The 18,557-nt window shown below is 42.1% G+C and overlaps 1 protein-coding gene across 5 annotated transcripts in view; it reads left to right on the forward strand.

Annotated features, from left to right (window-relative positions):
• The first annotated feature begins 208 nt into the window (after nt 1-208).
• The window catches only part of Slc16a7 (solute carrier family 16 member 7), a 162,524-nt gene continuing 144,175 nt past the window's right edge, over nt 209-18,557 (forward strand). Inside the window, exon 1 of one of the 5 annotated variants that reach the window (XM_076554148.1) lies at nt 209-270. The gene's annotated coding sequence lies outside the window, so the exon portion shown is untranslated. Of the gene's footprint in view, nt 271-326; nt 815-18,557 lie in introns of those variants that run through there. The other 4 variants (XM_076554145.1, XM_015992221.3, XM_076554144.1 and 1 more) reach the window with 4 other exon arrangements.

Below are 18,557 nucleotides of genomic sequence, written 5' to 3' on the forward strand. Positions count from 1 at the left end.
CCCGCGCCCTCCTCCCGCGTCCTCACCGCACCCCCCCCCGGCAACTCCCCTGCACCGCACCCAGGCGCCCCACCCCGCCTCTGCTCCCGCAACCTCCCCCTCCCTCCCCCAGGCCTCGGCGGGCGAGGCCACGTCAGGGGACATAAATAAATAAATAATTCCATTCCGCGGGTGACAGCGAGGCCGGCGAGGCGGCTGCAGCCGGGGCGGGGGCGGGGGCGACCCGGGAGAGAGCGGCGGGCGGTGCGCGCACCGGGGTGCCAGAACCAGGTAAAGGCGGTGCTCCCAGGGAGGACGAGGGGGAGGACGGGAGGAGGCGGGAGGAGGGCGAGCGCGGCTACCCAGCGACCGCACGCCCGGTGCAGAGCACCCGCAGCCCCGGCTGCCAGCCCGTGCGCGCACCGTGTGCCGTGAGCCCTTATATAGACAAAAATCCCCGAAGCTGAGCGGGCGCGGGCTCGGCCAGCCGGGAGCTGTGGAGTCCCCGAGGTCGGTCCGGGGATCCAGAGGTCGCGGGGTTCATGCTACCAGCTGCCGGTGCTGCTCCCCCCCATCCCATGCCATGCCGCCCTGCATCGGGCACGGCAGGACATTGGGCGGGTCCCGCAGGGCGAGTGCCCCCTCGCTCGCTGCTCCCAGCATCTTCCCAGGATCCACAGCATCCCGGGCGGTGTCCTTGCAGTGGGTGTGGATGGGTGGGGAACGTGCGCGGAGGGAATGGCTGCTCTTTCAGCAGAAGATGGGAGCCTGGGAAGAAGGGAAGGTGTTCTGTTTTGGTCCCCAGGAATCCGCCTAGTGAGAGGCCCGCTGGCAGGTGAGGCTTGTGGTCTGGCCCTAAGGTTGTGCTGTCTTTCAGATGCCTGAGAAGGGCCTGCGCCACCCTGGCGTCCTCTGGGCTTCCTAGGCCACTTCACCACGTTGGAGGTGCCAAGCTTGGCCAGGTAGCACACAGGTGGCTGTGAGCCTCCGAGGATGATGCTGCATCCCAGCTTGCCTCTCCATCCTTTTCTACTTCTGCTAGCTAAGGGGGCTGCAGATTGTTCTGGGAGGGGCGGTAGTGTTCTAGGACTCTCTCTTTTCTGGTTAGACTGCTCTGGTTATACTTGGGGAAATGGTGTCACACACACACACACACACACACACACACACACACACACACACCAATTTCTCTGCAAGTGTTTCTTTAACTCACTTTGGCGGAGAAGTAAGAGCAGGCCACCTTGAATGAGGGCTGTCTAGTAGCATTTCAAAAGCTAATAGTCCATGTCCTCCTCCGTCCTCAAACTAAAAGGAAATGCAGCGAAGGTATAAAAATAGCAGGGAATGACGAACATGACCCTAAAAAGCCCTGGCAAGAGGAAATCGTGGGCACCAAGGCCTTTTTATGCTGGCACTCTAGGCTTCGAGGCTGAACCCAGTCAGCTCAGACAGGAAGCCTTTCAAGGCCTGCCTAGGTTCGATTGCATGTCCCCCACCTGTGACCCCAACCACAAAGGTGTGCATTTTAAGAAGGTGGCAGGAGAATCAAAGCCGGGTGTGGGCAGCTGAAGGAAGATGAGAGTTGAACATTAGGTAAGTCCCGGGAGGGCAGTGAGATGATCCTAACTCCAATTTCTCCGTGCACCGAAGTCTGTCTAAATGAGAGGGTACCTGAATGACCCCAGTGACAGGGAAGGACGTGATGTGTGCACTGCCACAGCTCAGAGATGTTCATAGTAATACTTTGTAGTTGCACACTGCTCTTTCCTCCTCGGTTTTTTTTTTTTTTTTGGTTGTTTGTTTGTTTTTAAAGTAGTGGCTAGCAATCTGAATTTTTGTTGGGGAGCAGTAGAGGATTGAACCCAGGGCTCTATCATTGGGCAATGTCCTTACCCATTTTTTTTTTTTAAATTTCACTTTTATTTTGAAGCAGACTCTTGCCAAATGAGCCAGAGTGGCCTTGGATTCTCTGTGTAGCCTAGGGAGACTCCACATGGTCCTCCTGCCCAGGAACAGGGTTTTCAGTCAATCACACTCTTCTCTGACATGACCTGCAGAACAGTTTTTTATACACAAATTAGTGCGCTCTCCCATCAATTCCGGTTTGCTCCCAGACATGCATGTTTCTTTTATAGCATCTGCCCTGAAATTTAGGCTTTCATCTTTCCTACAGGTATGGAAGGTAGAAGGACTTAAAAAAATGCTCCTGAAAAGGGTGCCCTCTAGATGTATCTTTTGATACTGTTCTCATTCACCAAATACTTCAGAGATATTTGTGTGACAGAGGGAAACTAAATATAGAGTCAGATACCAAGATTGTTTCCATGGTGGCTGGGATTATTTTTCAAAGAATTATTTTGTTATCCAGGCTACCATTGTACACACTTTTATCCTTCAAAGTCCACACAAATTTTCCCAAAGGAAAAGGCATAATGGTGAGAAATCATTAATAATGAAAGTAAGAGAGTGCTGGAGAACTGTGATCCGCAAAGTCGAATTGCTGGGACTTGGTCAAGCAGCAATGGTCGCCATGCGGTTCATGCCACTGTAGTATCCTTAGCGTCTTTAGAATGCTATCTTCAGGCATGCTGCTGCTGTTTTCTGTCAGCATCTATGAGCCCTACAGGGTGGATTTGTCTATACTTATATCTACAGAATTGTTTAGGCACAGTTACAGGGCTTACTCTATCAACATAGTCTGTTTTTTTGTTGTTCTAACAAAATATCTGACGCTGCATAACAAATTTGTAAAAAAGAGGTTAATTTGCCTCATGATATGGATGGCTAGAAAAACCCAAATATCATGGTACTGGCATCTTCTTAGTGTCCCCTGGACAATGATAATATATTAGTGTAGTAGGGTGAACAGAGACAAACAAAAGTGGCCAAACATGTTGGGTGGTCTTAAGTTTCCACAAACTGCTGTCCTGGTAACTAACTCAGTCCCACTTGACCTGACTGATCATGAGAAGCATTATACCTCTAGGAGTGATACCCACGGAGTCCAAACTGCTTTCTCAAGTCTTCAGCACCTCTCAGCACAACACCATTTTCCAAGTAGTTCAAGGCTCTACATGTGTGTTTGGTGGGGACCAAGGAGATTCAAGCCATAGCAACTCCTCGGTGACAGAGCCAGCTTGGATAAACAGGTTGCCTGATCCCAAGATCTGTGGAATACAGAGTCTGCCTTGTATGACATTGATCAAGGGCAAAAGGCCTCTTTGTTGTGCTCTGCAGTGCCTGGCACATGGTACTGCTGAAAAGCAGATTATAGGAGGAATGAAGTCAAGAGCAACAGAAGCAGATACAACAGAGAAGAAGGAGGAGGAGGAGGAGGAGGAGGAGGAGGAGGAGGAGGAGGAGGAGGAGGAGGAGGAGAAGAAGAAGAAGAAGAAGAAGAAGAAGAAGAAGAAGAAGAAGAAGAAGAAGAAGAAGAAGAAGAAAAGCAACAAAGAGCACACAGACATCTTCTGTCTCTAGCTCTAAGTCAGGCAGGAAGTACCACAGGGATGTGTTTGAGGCATCTAGTTCGTGAGACTTGTTTGTGTGAAGTAGAAACATTGCTGTCTCCTGGATGGTGGGTTAGCAAAAGGAGCACAAAGCCCCTAATATCAGAGGGCAACCCCCTCAAAGTAGACAAGATAGAGTCAGCACACACAAAAGGCTCCTTTAGGGACTGAGTTTGAATGGCTCTTCAGACCAAGCAATTGGCTTTTGTCCTAGGTCATGTGAGAGTTGAACTTCTATGATATTTTTCTAATGCCAAAGAGGATACTGAATGTGAGATGACATAAATGGTGCCTGAGAAACAGAATGGACTGCCGCAAGTGCAAAGGACGCCCCTTGGCTGCCTTTGTCTCCCTTCCTACCCTGTCCTTTAACGGATTTCAGTGGCGAAGGCCCCTCCTGTTCCCATGACCTGATGACATCATCAGGACTCGCTTGATATTGACCTGGCAGTCTCTTCAGCCAGACAGTCCCTTTTTATCTTAAGTTCTGTTTATTCTGGAAAGCATTCTACCCGTGTTTCTGGGCTTCTTGGTCTTGAGAACAGAGAGCATATCTGACTGATCTGGGAAGCCATATGGATGGGACATAGCAGAGGTCAAGGCAGCGGCTCTGAAGACTAGCCGGTCTATATTATGATTTTTTTTTTTTTGGCTCTGTCTTTAGCCAGTTAGGACTAGTTGCCAAACCTCTTCAAATCTTGGTTCCTTCTTCGTAAAAAAAGAAGTTAAGAACAAAATTCATATAGATTAGAAAGACTAAATGGAATAGTATTTAGAACTAACCTATGCATAGAAATAATTTAAGGCATGGTAGTTGGATGATATTAATGATATTAATGATAATACTAGCCTGAGGGCTGAACAGGTCATTTCCAGCTTCACTGGCTTATTTATCTTAACTGATTGGAAACCCCAGCTTGACGACACATTGGTGGTACATAATTAAACATTGAACACACTGATTTTTTTTTTTTTTTGTATACTTTGTGGCAGACTTTCTCAAAACTAGATCAGCCAGGTATGCTTATCCATTATTCTAGATTTTGGGAGGTAGAAGCAGAATGATCAGGAGGTGCAGGGCCAGTATCAATTTCATAACTATATGGAGGCCATCCTGGGCTACATGAAACACTTTTATAGTAATTAAAAGAAGCATATTTGCATCGGTGTGTCAGGAGAAGCACTGGGAAATGATTGTATAGTGGTCCTTAATGAGTAACAACATTGAAAAGAATTTCAGAGAAAGTTTTATTTTTCTTACTTGGTCACTTAGTGTTGGACTCAGAAAGCCAGTCTACCTGTTTGGAAGATTCGGTGCTTTACATCTACCATATGATGGCGCAGCTTGCCATAGACAAACTTGTAGAAGAGTCAATATTAATAGCCCCGCCCATATTTGACATCCAGCAAATACATGGGACTGTTATGTGCATGAACTGAAAAAACAAAAAATATTAAAAAAGGAGCCAGGGAATGTATCTTAGACTGTAAACAGCCCAGGGTTCTGCCCCTAGCACTATAAAAAATGGAAATAATTAATTACAAATTAAACACTGAGCTTAGCAATAATAAAACTGGTCCAGGTAGGGCTGGAGTAATTTATACTTGGGTTCGCCAGAGACATTTCCAATATGTTCATATATACCAGGGCTGATAAATGATGCACATATTTTGTAAATAATTTTCCTGACCAAATAATAAGACTATTGCAAGCATTTTCATTAATATTCATGGAAATCCCAAAGGAGCTTCTGAAAATCCCCAAAGTTCCTGAGTGGCAGCTACACTGTGCTAAGGGAAATTTATTTTTTTCTTCAGTTTTCTTTTCTGTTAAAGGTATTATGCAGTTTATGGGTACTTCTGATGGTAGTATTCCTGTAGTTTAATTACAGAAATCAGTTATTCATATTTGGCAATAGTTGTCATAAATACAACAGCTTTCAATCAAAAGTATTTTGTATGAACAGATACAAGCGGAATGTTTGTTTAGATAAAGATTTATATAAATCATTGGTATTCTAATGAAAGCTATTTCAAATGCTTGCTGATTTCATCACTAATTATAATGCAAAACTATATTCTTAATTAGATTCCATTTAAAGCTGTTACCTGGCACAATTGTGTATTGGTTCAGACTCGTACTCCCAAGCTCTCTGAGACGGGGTAACTTAGAAATAAAATGTGCTCATTTAACTCACAGTCTCAAAGGTTCACATATCTGTGACATGGCAGGCACTGGTTTCTATTCGGTGAGGCGCATTGTCGTGGGCATGTTTAAAAGAGCAAAGGGGCGCATCCCAGAGAGGGGCTGGGATTCTGTATCCTCAGATAGCCTAAGGACCTCTTACCAAGAGGCCCTCTCTTAAAGGTCCAAGCAATTGGGTTGGGCTAGGGATGTAGTTGAGTGTGTAGATTGCTTAGCATGCTTGAAGTCCTAGATTCAGTTCTCAACACTGCATTTGCGGTGCGTGTAGAAACAACCGGAACGCTGGGCCTTTGTAGACATGCACACACCTCTGCTGGACAGCTCCCTACGCTATACTAATGTCACCTCCCACTTTGAGGTCCCTTAACCTGTCTCCCTCCTCCCTCTTTCCCCCTCCCCCCTTTCTTTCCTACTGTTTCTACATATCCTTCACGGGTGTCACATTAGACATTTGAAAGATCTCCTTGCTCAGCCTTTGTTCTCACAATCACTTTTATTTTTAGATGAGACAGTTATACATCCAAAATATACATGCTGTGAGATACTCTGCCTCTTGCAGCAGAGCCCCACCCCCACCCCCCCAACCCCCACAGATAAGTCGTAATAATAATATCAGCAATTCCCTCTACCTCTATCCCCAAAGGATGTAATTGGAAGCAGCTTTCCCAGGCTCAGCTTTTGCTGTCATCAGAACTGTAAGGTTTCTGTACTTCGTTCATCCTCATTCTATCCCCTACATCATGTCTTGGGTCATGCTACCCTTCCGTCTTGAAATGTTGTTGCATTCTAGTATTTTTCTTCCGAGTATTAATTTCAGCTTCGGAGTGGAGCTTACACTCTACATTCAGATTTCCTCTGGCCTGGGATAGGTTGGAGCAGCTTTCCAAATAACATTGTACTTCTTAGTTGAGCAGAACACCCCTGTATCTATCTGTGGTGTGACAGCTTACAAGTCCTATGCTTCCTCTGTCAGGTTAAGAGTCCCATTTCTTTTTTTCTATTTGCTTCTGCTGTGAGTTGGCAGGGCCCTTTTTCATGAACATTGCCTTCCTGAAGCATTCAAGATTAGGGAAGTCCCGAAACATGCCTGTGACTTCAGGGGTCATGGCACTTTTTTTGAACAATTTAAACAGCTCTTCATGACATATTTGATTATCAGTATAATCTAGTGAGGTGAAGTGGGAAGGTCAGGAAGCATGAAACCAAGGTGTCTATGGAGTCTACATCTGGAAGAACTCTTTTATGGTCACAGAATAAGCATTCTCTTGTGTGTGGCCTCAGGGTAATGAATTAACAAGTGAAGAAACCACTGGGAGGAATGAAGGAAACAGCACTTTAAATTGTGAATTTAACTGGAAATTAGGTAATTGTACTGGCTGGTTTTGTACCAACTTGACATAAGCTGGAGTCATCAGAGTGAAAGGAGCCTCCCTGGATGCAATGCCTCCATAAGATCCAGCTGTAAGGCATTTTCTTCATTAGTGAGTGATGTGGGAGGGCCCAGCCCATGGTGGGTGGTGCCATCTCTGCCTGGTCCTGGGTTCTATAAGAAAGCAGGCTGAGCAAGCCATGGAAAGCAAGCCAGTAAGCAGCACCCCTCCATGGCCTCTGCATCATCTCTTGCCTCCAGGATTCTGCACTGTTTTGAGTTCCTGTCCTGACTTCCTTCAGTGATGAACTGTGATGTGAAGTGTAAGCCAAATAAACCCTTTCCTCCCCAAATAGCTTTTTGGCCACAGTGTTTGGTCATAGCAATAGAAACCCTAACTAAGACAAGTTGGTACCAATGTTGTAGGGTATTGCTGTGACAGACCAGGCCGTGTTTGAGGAAGGTTTGTGGAAGGATTTTGGAACTTTGGGCTAGAAGAGCCATTGAGTGTTAAGAGCTCTGTGGGATGTTCTTTAGTAACTGGGAAGATAAGGATATTGAGAGCAGTGCAGAAGATGGAGGCCTGGCTTGTGAAGTTTCAGAGGGAAGTTTAAAGACGCCACCAGGGCTGTTTGCTATTTTGAATTAAGATTCTGTCTCCCAGGTTAGTTGGGGCTGAAGAGTCAGCTGTGATTAACAAGAGACAAGCCAAAGGAGTGACACCTTTATGTTCCTGGGACAGTTGATGCTGGTTGGCTGGAGCTAAGCAATTAGCGGAGATTGAGAGGAGGCCAACATCACTGAGGTGAAATCTTCTGGGAAGTGCTATCCGAGAGCACACAGAAGCTGTGTGCTAGAGGTGGCCAAGGCTGTACTTTGTACTGGTAGCTGGACTTGGTCATGTGCGAGAGTCACCCAGGTGGTACTGGTTTTGAAGGCCTGAAGGGATCGTGGAGAGCAGCGGAGACTTGGCACTGTGAGAGGCCAGGAGAGGATGTTAGTGAAGATGTAGCCTCAGTAGCAGATGAAGGCCCAGGACTGAAGGGGTCATGCAAAGAAGCTGAGTCTTGGCACCACAAGGAGAGCCGATGGGAGGCTATTGGTGAAAGGGCAGCCTAGTTGCAGCAGAAGACCCCAGCATTTTGGACATGCCGGTATCACGGGATGACCACCATGAACAGCAGCAGCAGTGCAGTGGAGCCAGCTGGAGCTAGAAAATAAGCTGTGTGTGCTGCAGAGGGGAGAGAATCCTAGATAGTGAATCCTGGGTAATTGGACATTGAGTCATTTATACTATTGGAACTTTTGGGTTATTGATGTTTTTAATATGGGATCTTGAGGACAAATGAGAAAGTAAGTGTTGTGGGTTAATAATTATATGTTTGTGTGTCAAATTGACAAGGGAATCGTTGTACTGACTGGTTTGTGTGTCAACTTGACACAAGCTGGAGTCATTAGAATGGAGCCTCAGCTGAGGAAATGCCTCCCTGAGCTCCAGCTGTAGGGCCTTTTCTCCATTTGTGATCAATGGGGGCAGGCCCAGTCTGTTGTGGGTATTGCTCTGCCTGGGCTTGTGGTCCTGGGTTCTATAAGAAAGCAGGATGAGCAAGCCAGGAGAAGCAAGCCAGTAAGCAGCACCCCTCCATGGCCTCTGCATCAGCTCCTGCCTCCAGGTTCCTGCCCTGTTTGAGTTCCTTTCCTGACTTCCTTAGACCATGAACAGTGATATGGAAGTGTAAGCCAAATAATCCCTTTTCTTCCCAGTCTGCATTTTGGTCATGGTGTTTCATTGCAGCCATAGAAAGCCCAATTAAGATAGTAACCAATAAAAAACTATCTTTTGTAGAGTAATGAGGTTGGGATATATGTGCGTAATAATTGGGCTTAGAGATATGAGACCAAGGAAGTTGTTAGGGAGAAATATGATAGATAACCTTTGAATAAAGATAGCTTTTCTTTATTGAGTACTTCTGTATGTCATTTATAATTACTGTACTTTATCTGTGATCTTCAAAAACTTTAGGAATTATTGTTTTTATACACTTAGGTTATTCGTGAGATTACTAATGCATCAGGCCAAAATATTTTGTCAAGGTTACATATCATCTTGGTAGAGCTCTCTGGATTTAGACTGTTAACCTCAAAACATATCTAACTTTGTATTAGTGCTGCTGTACATTTTCAGTAATTTAGAAGAAAAAAATCCCTGAGAAATGTTGAAAACAAGGAACTAGTGAAGTATAGTAATTTGGGGTCTATTACATATTTAGAAAGGATGGCAAACTTTCCTTCCTATTCGGAGGCAGTATTTGGGGGTCAGTGAGATGGCCCAGGGGTTTAAGAGCACTGGCTGCTCTTCAGAAGACCTGGGTTTGGTTTCCAGCACCCAGTTAGCAGCTCACAACTGTCTGTAACTCTAGATCCAGGGGACCTGATGCCTTTCTTACCTCTGTGGGCAATGCATACATGTGGTACACATACATACACCCAGATACACCCCCACATACACATACAATAAAATTAATAAATATCTTAAAAAAAAGTGAAGGTAGCTTTTCAAAGTGAGATAGAAAATTTAAGGAAATCCTAAAATCTTATCGATTATGAACACAAGAGAGGCGAGGACCATTATGGGCCTGAGAGTAATTTCAGAATCCCATTCTTCTCAGTTTACTTTGAAGGCATGGCAGAAGCCAGTAGAGGGCCGGGACCCTTTTGTGGTGGGTGCCAGTGGATACCTGAACAGAGTAGACGGACTTCACTGAAAGCTTTTGACACATCTAAAGGTAGAGGATGTGATCTTTTTTTTCAGACCGTTCTTCTAAATACCGCTTTAGATTCCCAGCGATGATTGTGAATGAAACAGTTAATGCTTTCTTCCTATGTACTTCTATGAATAATTAAAAAAAAAAAAAGAGTTAACAGTTACGTCTCTGACCCATGCTATTGATAAATCTAAGATGCCTTGTCTCTGTGGTCTGTCTCATTCTGCAGTTTCTGTTTTCAGCATTTTCCTGCTTTCTCAGTTTCTGTTATGTTTGATAGACACTTTGGAAATGAGCAGGTATATCTCCATTGAATTCTTAACTTAGCAATGACTGAGCTGTTTGAGCCAAGCTAGCGCATTTTCAAAACAGTCAGAAAAGCCCATTTCTTGGTTTGTTTTTGTGAGAGTAAATAATATCTTTAACTAGTAAATGATTGATGTGATCATTTAATTTTCATTTGATTATATTTCTGGTGTGTTTTCAGGAAGAACCTTTTTATTCATGAAGAATCCTTTTCTTCACATAACCGTCTGTGAGTTTTAAGACAGCGTTTCACAGCCTAAGCCAAATAGAAAGATTGAGACAGAGACAGCATACTGAATTCCCAATAATATGCACCTTTCCACTATGTAAAAATTTCTGGTTTGGGGAGCATATAGGAGAATACCCAACTATTGATATAATACTGCAAATATTTTCCCACATGAAGTTTTCATTTAGCTTTCAGGGTTAGTGTTTACATTTGGGTATTTCAAGGGCATTTCGAGGGGAACTTTTTAGCCTCCACAAGAATGTAATTGTGCACAGAAGCACATTGAAGAACCTCCACAAAGAGGAAGATGATCGTATTACAATGACTTAATAATTACTCACATGAGAATGTAAAATATATACCTACAGGATTATTGATACCATTTACACGCCTCCTATGTGTCTGCTTCCTTAACACACAGCATCTCTTCTCATCTCTACTACCATGTAAGACAGATCATATTAGTTTACAGATAGGGAGCATAAACACAAGATACCCATTAGAGTGTCCTGAGAGTCGCTGCCTCAGCAGATATTTCAGGGCTGGGAAGAGGCAAATAGCGTCTTGCTCTTCCTCCAACATCTTAAATCAGTGCAAACGAGTAAATAATTAAGGATTCTAGGTAAAGTATTCTGCAAAGAGGCTTGGGGGGAAATATAATAAAATCTTTTCTAGCTCCATCTCTTTCATGATACTATTTTTGGAAATATTATGTTCACTAATTAAAGATAAAAATCAAAAGTAGAGCTGTGTTAAAATGAACAGCAGAGAACATATTGTCTTGAACAATAGATGACAAATTACAGCTTTTGGGGGGCTGAATCCAGCCTGCTGTCTGTTTTTAAGCAGCTACACCAGTGTGTCTCCATATGTTCTAGACTTCTCTGTCCACAGGGAAGAGTTGGGTAGCTTCCAAAGTATGACACATACTATTTTGTACTTTAAGTGTTTGCCCTAGAATTTCAGAAAGGCATGTGTCTTATGATGAAGATGTCAGGTATTAGTGAAGCTAGAGAAGAGACTGTCCTTGGTGAAGTCAAGAGGAGGTGGTCATTTCAAGTACCACAAAACTAAACAATGGGAGCACTTGGATAAGTGCAAAAGTCTGCTTAACAGAAGGGTCATATTACTGCATTTGTTATAGCCACTGCCTGTGAGTGTTTTTAAATGTTCTTCTAGAACACTGTCCCTTAAGCTCAATATGTGAAATATTTGAATTAGTAGAATTTTTAAGGTAAGAGTTTCATTTTATTCAGTAGTACATGATGTTAAAGTGTAGACTTGTGGACAATCATTTTTCTAATGACTTTATTCATTTGCTAAGTTAATTTTCTGTTGATTACCAGGACTGTTATCTCAGTTTTCACTAACTATAGGCATGATGGTTAGAACACTTATATTTTTCTTATTAATGTCTAATAAGATAAATTCTAGATGTTACCTACCAACTGTGTACCAGCCCTGTTTCAAGAACATCCTATATCTTATCTCCTAAAAAAGTGCAATAGTCCAGTAAGGCAGATGTTTTCCTCTCCATTTTACCAAAGAAAGCACTGAGCAGCCAATGGGAAGGACTAGATCTACAGAACCAGTAGGAACATCTCTTTATACAACATTACCACGAAACAAATGAGAAATTTTTGCAGTTATGATACAGATCGGAATACACCTTTAGAAAATGCAAAATGAATATTCTAGCTTGTTTCTTCCTGAGACTCAATTCTTTTCTAGCCAAAGCATTGCACTATATGAAGATGTTAAGTCAGCTGTTAATACTGATGCTTCTGCAAATTTTCATTGAAAAATACTGGCTTTTAAGGAAGGAGAATTTGTTTTCTTTCTATCTCTGTTACTCTTCACAACTCCTTATCTCAGCTTTTTGCCTCTTGACATTGAACTGTTTGTGATTTCTTTTTTTTTTTTTTTATCTTGTGTAGTGTAATATCCCTTCCTAATAGTCATGTTGGTTCCACATAACTATTGTGTATCACTGACGTGCTTGATATGTTTTTGTAAAGCCAGACCTGCTTTCAGAGGAAAAAGAATCAATGGAACTTACTGCCAGCAGCCCCTGCATATCCACAGGGGATGCATTTCCAGACCCCAGTAGACGTCTTAACCTAATAGTAGTATTGATCAGCATTTCCTCCACATACATCCTTCATATATATATTTTTGCCTTGTCACTTCAAATAAGCTATTTATGGCGACTCTTTGGTGTGTTTAGACAGTCAGTACCACTCCTCTTGCCTGTGTGAGCATTGTTAAACACAATTCAAGTTCATTGAACATAGGCACCAGAGTGCCAGCATAGCATCGAGCATCGTACACTATGTGGATACACTGGACAGTGAAAATTCCTGCCATGGTTGGCAAAGACTTCATCATACCACTTGGAATGCCATCTAATTTCAAATGTCTGAGTTGCTTATTCCTGAAATTTTGCATTTATTGCTTTTGGATTGTAGTTGATCACTGGAAACTGAAACTTGGGGAAGTTAGCTGGATGAGAGTCTACTGTAGGAGCTCCCCTCTTTTTTTTTTTTCTGAACTTGAGTCAGATACCACAAAACTGTTAGCATCTCTCTCATAGATCTGACCAAATAATATGGAGATAGAGAAAATGAGTGACGGGAAGAAGCTGCAGGGAGCCTATGAAAATATGAGTGTTGTCCCGTGGGCCGCATTAGTATCTCTATGGAGAGTAATCTGGCCAACAGGCTATGGGGAGAACATTAATTACACACAATAATGACCTGCCACAGGAGGACATGCAGATATCAGATCTGAAGCTCATATGGCGATTGATCACTTTCTTTCATCATTAGTTTTCAAGTAACACATACCATTAACACAAGAAAAATAACCCAGTGAGGAAATGTATGGATATTTATTGTTTTTAATTGCATTTTTATTAATAACATAGATTTATTAGTCTGTCTTAAGAATCTGGGTCTATTATCTACATTTACTTCTAAAAATATTTAATCTATTTAGAAATTTAATTATAACTGTTTGCTAAGATATACCAATATTTATGATGACATTTCTTATGTATATGTCTTTCATGTTTCATTTTTTCTAAGGAGTGACTGTTCTAGCCAACATTGTTTTAGTCTCAAGATATTTTTAATTATTCCCCATTTTATTAATCTCTTTTTTTTTGTTAGGCCTTGTCTCTAAGTAATAAATAGTACTTAATATCCTCTGTGGTATGGACTCAGATCATGAATTATAGTCTACAAAGTTTAATGATTTTTTGTGTGTATGTGTGCCAGTGAGTATGAGCATGTGGTGTGTGCACATAGGCGTGTACAGGTACAGAGGCCGGAGGAGAATTTCATGTGACATATTCTAGAATTCATTCTTATTCAAATGAGACAGGGACACTCATTGAGCCTGGACCTGTCACTGTGCTGGCTGCTAGAAAGCCTTGGTGATTCCCATGTTTTCTCCCCAGGCAGCACTGGCACAGGTGTGCTCCTGAATCATAATGCCTAACTCTTCAGTGCTCTCTTGGTGTCGGAAAGCTTTTTCAAAAGGATTTACACACTTAGATGTCCGGGATTAGAATGTGAGAAAGAGAAGATGGTTAACGAATTCGATGTTGTTCTCTGCCAGCTCTTGGGAAGTGGGGCTTTTGAGATCCATTGCCGCACACAACTCTGCAAGCCATCTGGCATCCTCAACAGTTCTGTTCATTGTTACCACAGCCTCGTTCTGAAATGTGTTATAGAAACGCCCGGGTGAGTTAGGGAAAAGGTTGAGAAGTCTGTACACGCACAGCCCCTCCCCTGTCTCCTGGGTTCTTCCGTCCTGTATAGAATTGGCTCCTCCTTCTTTGTGCATATATACGATGCTAGAGGAAAATCATGGGCACCGTGAAAGAGAAATCACCTGTAACTTGGGCCTTTAGGTATTCCCCTGGGGGATTGACTTAATTATGTTAATTGATGTGTGAAGACCAGTCTTGACTCTGGGCAGCACTATTCCTGGACAGGGCATCCTGGACTGGATAAATGGAGAAAGCAGGGGAGCTGAGCAGTAGGACACATACATTGCTGTTTCTTGACTGTGGATCAGTGTGACCACCTGCTTCGAGCTCCTGCTGCAGTGACCGCCTTCAACTATGAGTTAGGAGGAACGCTTTCTTCCTTGAGTTGTTTTTTTTTTTTTTTTCAGAGTATTTCACCACAGCAACAAAGGAAAGAGACTAAGACATGTTTGCTTCATGCACTGCAATTAAAATATCACTTTCTTGACTCTCAAAAGATAGCCAGTCAAGGAAGTGTGAGAAATTATCAGGTACAATTACATACTACCCACTGAACAGTGCTTTATAGGGGAGAGCTGAGAAGGAAAACAAGAAATGCGCCATTTTTAAAAAATTCTTTATTCTCATACATTTACCTATTTACAATCTTTCTGTTTTGTTTTGTTTTGTTTTTCTTAAATGTTCCATTGTTAATTGAATGCTTTTGAAGGTTGGCCAAAATCACAGATTATGCCTTTTTTTTTTTTTTTCAAACAATCATTCTTTTCAAGTTGTTCACAAAAACCAAAGGACTGAAACCAGTAATTTACACAAGAGGGAATTATGTAAAGCAGGTATCCCTGAATGGATAAGGCTTCTTCTATGAATATTGCAATAAAAGGTCAAGTTAGAAACATTTAGGATTATGACCAGTATTCATGATCAGTCTCTTATCATGCTAAGTAGGATTAGCACATAAACAGTAGACACAATGGAGCCTCCAGGAAGCACATGGTTCCAGACTGTATCCCAGGGCAAGAAATGCTTTTAAATAGATAGTTTGGAATCCAAGGGAACACACACACACACACACACACACACACACACACACACACACACACACACACACATATTAATGATTGAAAAAGAAGTGGTTTAGATATGCGTCTCATGTTATTAAAATGGACCAGCATACTATGAGATGATCAGAGTGTCATGGCTTTAACTTTATTTTATGGTAGAATCCAACCTTACTGTGGGAAAGCGCATCATTTGCCGCTGTGGCTGTAGTGGCTTGGCCGTATGCGGGAACATGGCAGCCGGCATGGCAGCGTTCTGCAGTAGGGCCTTCATCGGGTGGTTCGGTTGTGAGGGTGCCTGCTTCGTCAATGGGATTAAAGCTTCCTGCAGGCCCTGGGCCTCTTGCCCTTCTGCCTTCTGCCAAGAGAGAACACAGTGTTCCTCTTCTTGGAGGGCACAGCCGCCAGCGAAGCAGCATTCTGGAGGAAGAAATGTAGCCTCTGTGCAGACTCTGAACCTGCCAGTGCTTTCATCTTGGACTCGCTTAACTGTGAGAGACAAGTTCCTGTTCTGTGGAGGTTACCCATTCCTTTTTAGTGGCCATCTTCTGTTCTACATCTCCAGACTGTGTCTTAACAGCCTGCAGTACTGAAACTTAATGCACACACGGTGACATAATTTTAGTATAATTTTGTTTAAAATTTTCAGTATAATCTCGTCTTAAATATGGCAGTTACCACGAACAAAATCCTCTTCTTCTTTTCACACTGACTTTTACATTTTGTTATTTTAGAACATGTCAGAAGGGTTTCCTGTCGGGGTGGGAAGCAGGTTTATTGAGAGACTCTCTTCCAGTGTGTCACGACTGGAGGAAATTCCGATGGAGAGTTCTCGCAGACACTTCTGTGAAATAGACACTGTACAGTCACAGTATCTGCATCGATGACAGCCCCCTCCCGGTTACCAGACATGCTTCTCTTGGTGACTATTTATACCCAAGGAGCATCATGGATGGTGCTGCCATTGCTCTGAAAATCCACTCCTGGACTTGCAAAGCTAGGTACTAACTAACCAGAATAAAGAAGTTTGTGTAAATGGCAATATTTTCACAAACTTCTCTGTACTCAAAAGAGTATTCATCCCGGCTAGCTCCGCAGTGCCAGAGAATCACCAAGGGGGCCTGCTGGAGCCTGCTGCTCCCTCATTATACACCCTGACCTGGTTCCTACCCTTGACTCAGTTAGTTCTTGGCATTAACTCTAGCCAAGGGCTGGTGACTATTCTCTGAAAGGCCCTTCAGTTTCGCTGAAAGGGGAAGCCTCGTACAACAGTCGTCGGAACCTAATCGTTCCCAGAAGCCAGACCGACAGAGAAAGGCGTAAAGGACACCCAGCAGCATGGGGTCTAAAGCAACTTTGCCACCTCAGGTCTCTGACCTTTAGGTGTAAATAGAGCAGACATTTCATTGTGCAGAGTTTCACTAGGCATATAGTAGAAAAATTAGGGACACTTGTCATTTACTGAGCATGGAAGCATCTTGGTCATTTATGGGAATCTTTCTTTTGGCTTTCAACACAAACATTTGGCCATTATTTTGAGCAAGACCAAATAGAACTAGATAACCAAAACTATAAAAATTCATTTCTCCCTCAACACAGACATTCTGGGCAGTTCACGAAAATAATCTAAATATGTATTATTTTCTTATAAGCTCATTTTCTTCAGCTCATGCCAACATTGATGGACACTCTGTTTTAATGAAAAAAGAATGTGTTAGCTATTTCTTACACATACAGTGGATAACTGTTAGCTGAGTTTTGTTTCATCTGACAGTCATTTTGGAAAATGACCTAGTGTATGTATATTTAAGGCTGTGCTAGATTTAACTCCGTGGTTAGTTGTTCAGTTGTTTGTCTTTGGCCGATGGTCAGAGTGGCAAGAAGGGATGTTTAATAAGAAGGATGAAGAAGAACTGGGTCATTTTTATTCTGAGGAAAAGTAGAGTTCCTAGCAATTAATTCTGGCATTTCTAGAGCTGTGGCATTGCTTAAACAGCATGCTTCCTTCCACAGTTTCCCCAACATCTGTCATTTAGAAGATAAATAGTGCTCATTTCTACCCAGGCTTGGTAGAATATTTTAGTACATCAGCCTGTTAAAAAATCATATTCTGTTGAAGATTTTATTTAAAATAAGACTTTGTAAGTTTTCGTTGTTATAGGTCATGGCATAAAGGCATTATTTGGTGACTGATTAAGTTGTCAATTTGCTGTTTTCCAATGAATAATTTTTGAGTTAATAGTGTGGTATGAGGACAAAATCACCTCCTTGTTTTAGTATTGTTCTTAGGCTCATTTCTCCATTAAATGAAGAATAAATGCTTAATATTCACATATTATCAATTTATTCTATCTTTAGTTGTATGAATACATTGTTTAAGTAATTTGCTCATGATACTTATACAGGCATCACACACACATTTATTACATATATGTCATCCCTTGTTGTTAATATACTCATCAAATGGCACTTGGTTAGGGTACCATTCAACTTAATCTACAATATAAACATTTCCAAACTTGACATGCATACCATTTTGGTAGAAAATTACATTTTCTAAATTTTATAGAATGCCATTCAGAAGAGAGCTTCTTCAGCCTTTTCCACTTGTAACACTTTGTCTCCTAGAATTAGTTTTATGTGGACCTGGGTACATGGATATATAAGATAATTATGCAAACATAGATTTACCAATAAGTTATTAATATGTGATAAAGTGATTTAAAAGCAATTTTACCATTTATCAAAGATGAAAAATTTTCATACTATTTAAATTTGTGTGTTTATTTTTGCATACTTAAATATTGTATGAATATTTGATAAACAGGATGTAACACATCTTCAGTATTCAAGAATGGATGGATATTTCAGTTTTCTAATTGTTCTGAGAATGCTGCTTCAAGTTAAGGCATAGTATAAAATGACAAAAGTGAATTGAGGGCCATTTTAGAATTTATTAATTCTGTCCTAGGCCTGTCTCTCTCTCTCTCTCTCTCTCTCTCTCTCTCTCTCTCTCTCTCTCTCTCTCTCTCTCTCTCTCTCTCTCTCATATCTATCTCTCTATCTCTCTATCTATCTATCTATCTATCTATCTATCTATCTATCTATCTATCTATCTACCTATCTCAGTCTGCATCTAAAGTAGTAATTTTAACACTCAAACTTGTAACATGGCACCAAGATATGCTGACCTGATTCTTCCTTGATGAGGGGTGATAGTAGGTATACTGATTACTTTTCAGTTCCTGTGATAAAACACCATGACCAAAGCCACTTATAAAAGAAAGAGTTGATTTGAGCTTTGTCTCTAGGAGGTAAGAGGCCATCAGAATGGGGAACATGACAACAGTCCACAGACAGA

This window comes from Peromyscus maniculatus, chromosome 18, assembly GCF_049852395.1.
Source record: "Peromyscus maniculatus bairdii isolate BWxNUB_F1_BW_parent chromosome 18, HU_Pman_BW_mat_3.1, whole genome shotgun sequence".
Classification (NCBI taxonomy): Eukaryota; Metazoa; Chordata; class Mammalia; order Rodentia; family Cricetidae; genus Peromyscus; species Peromyscus maniculatus.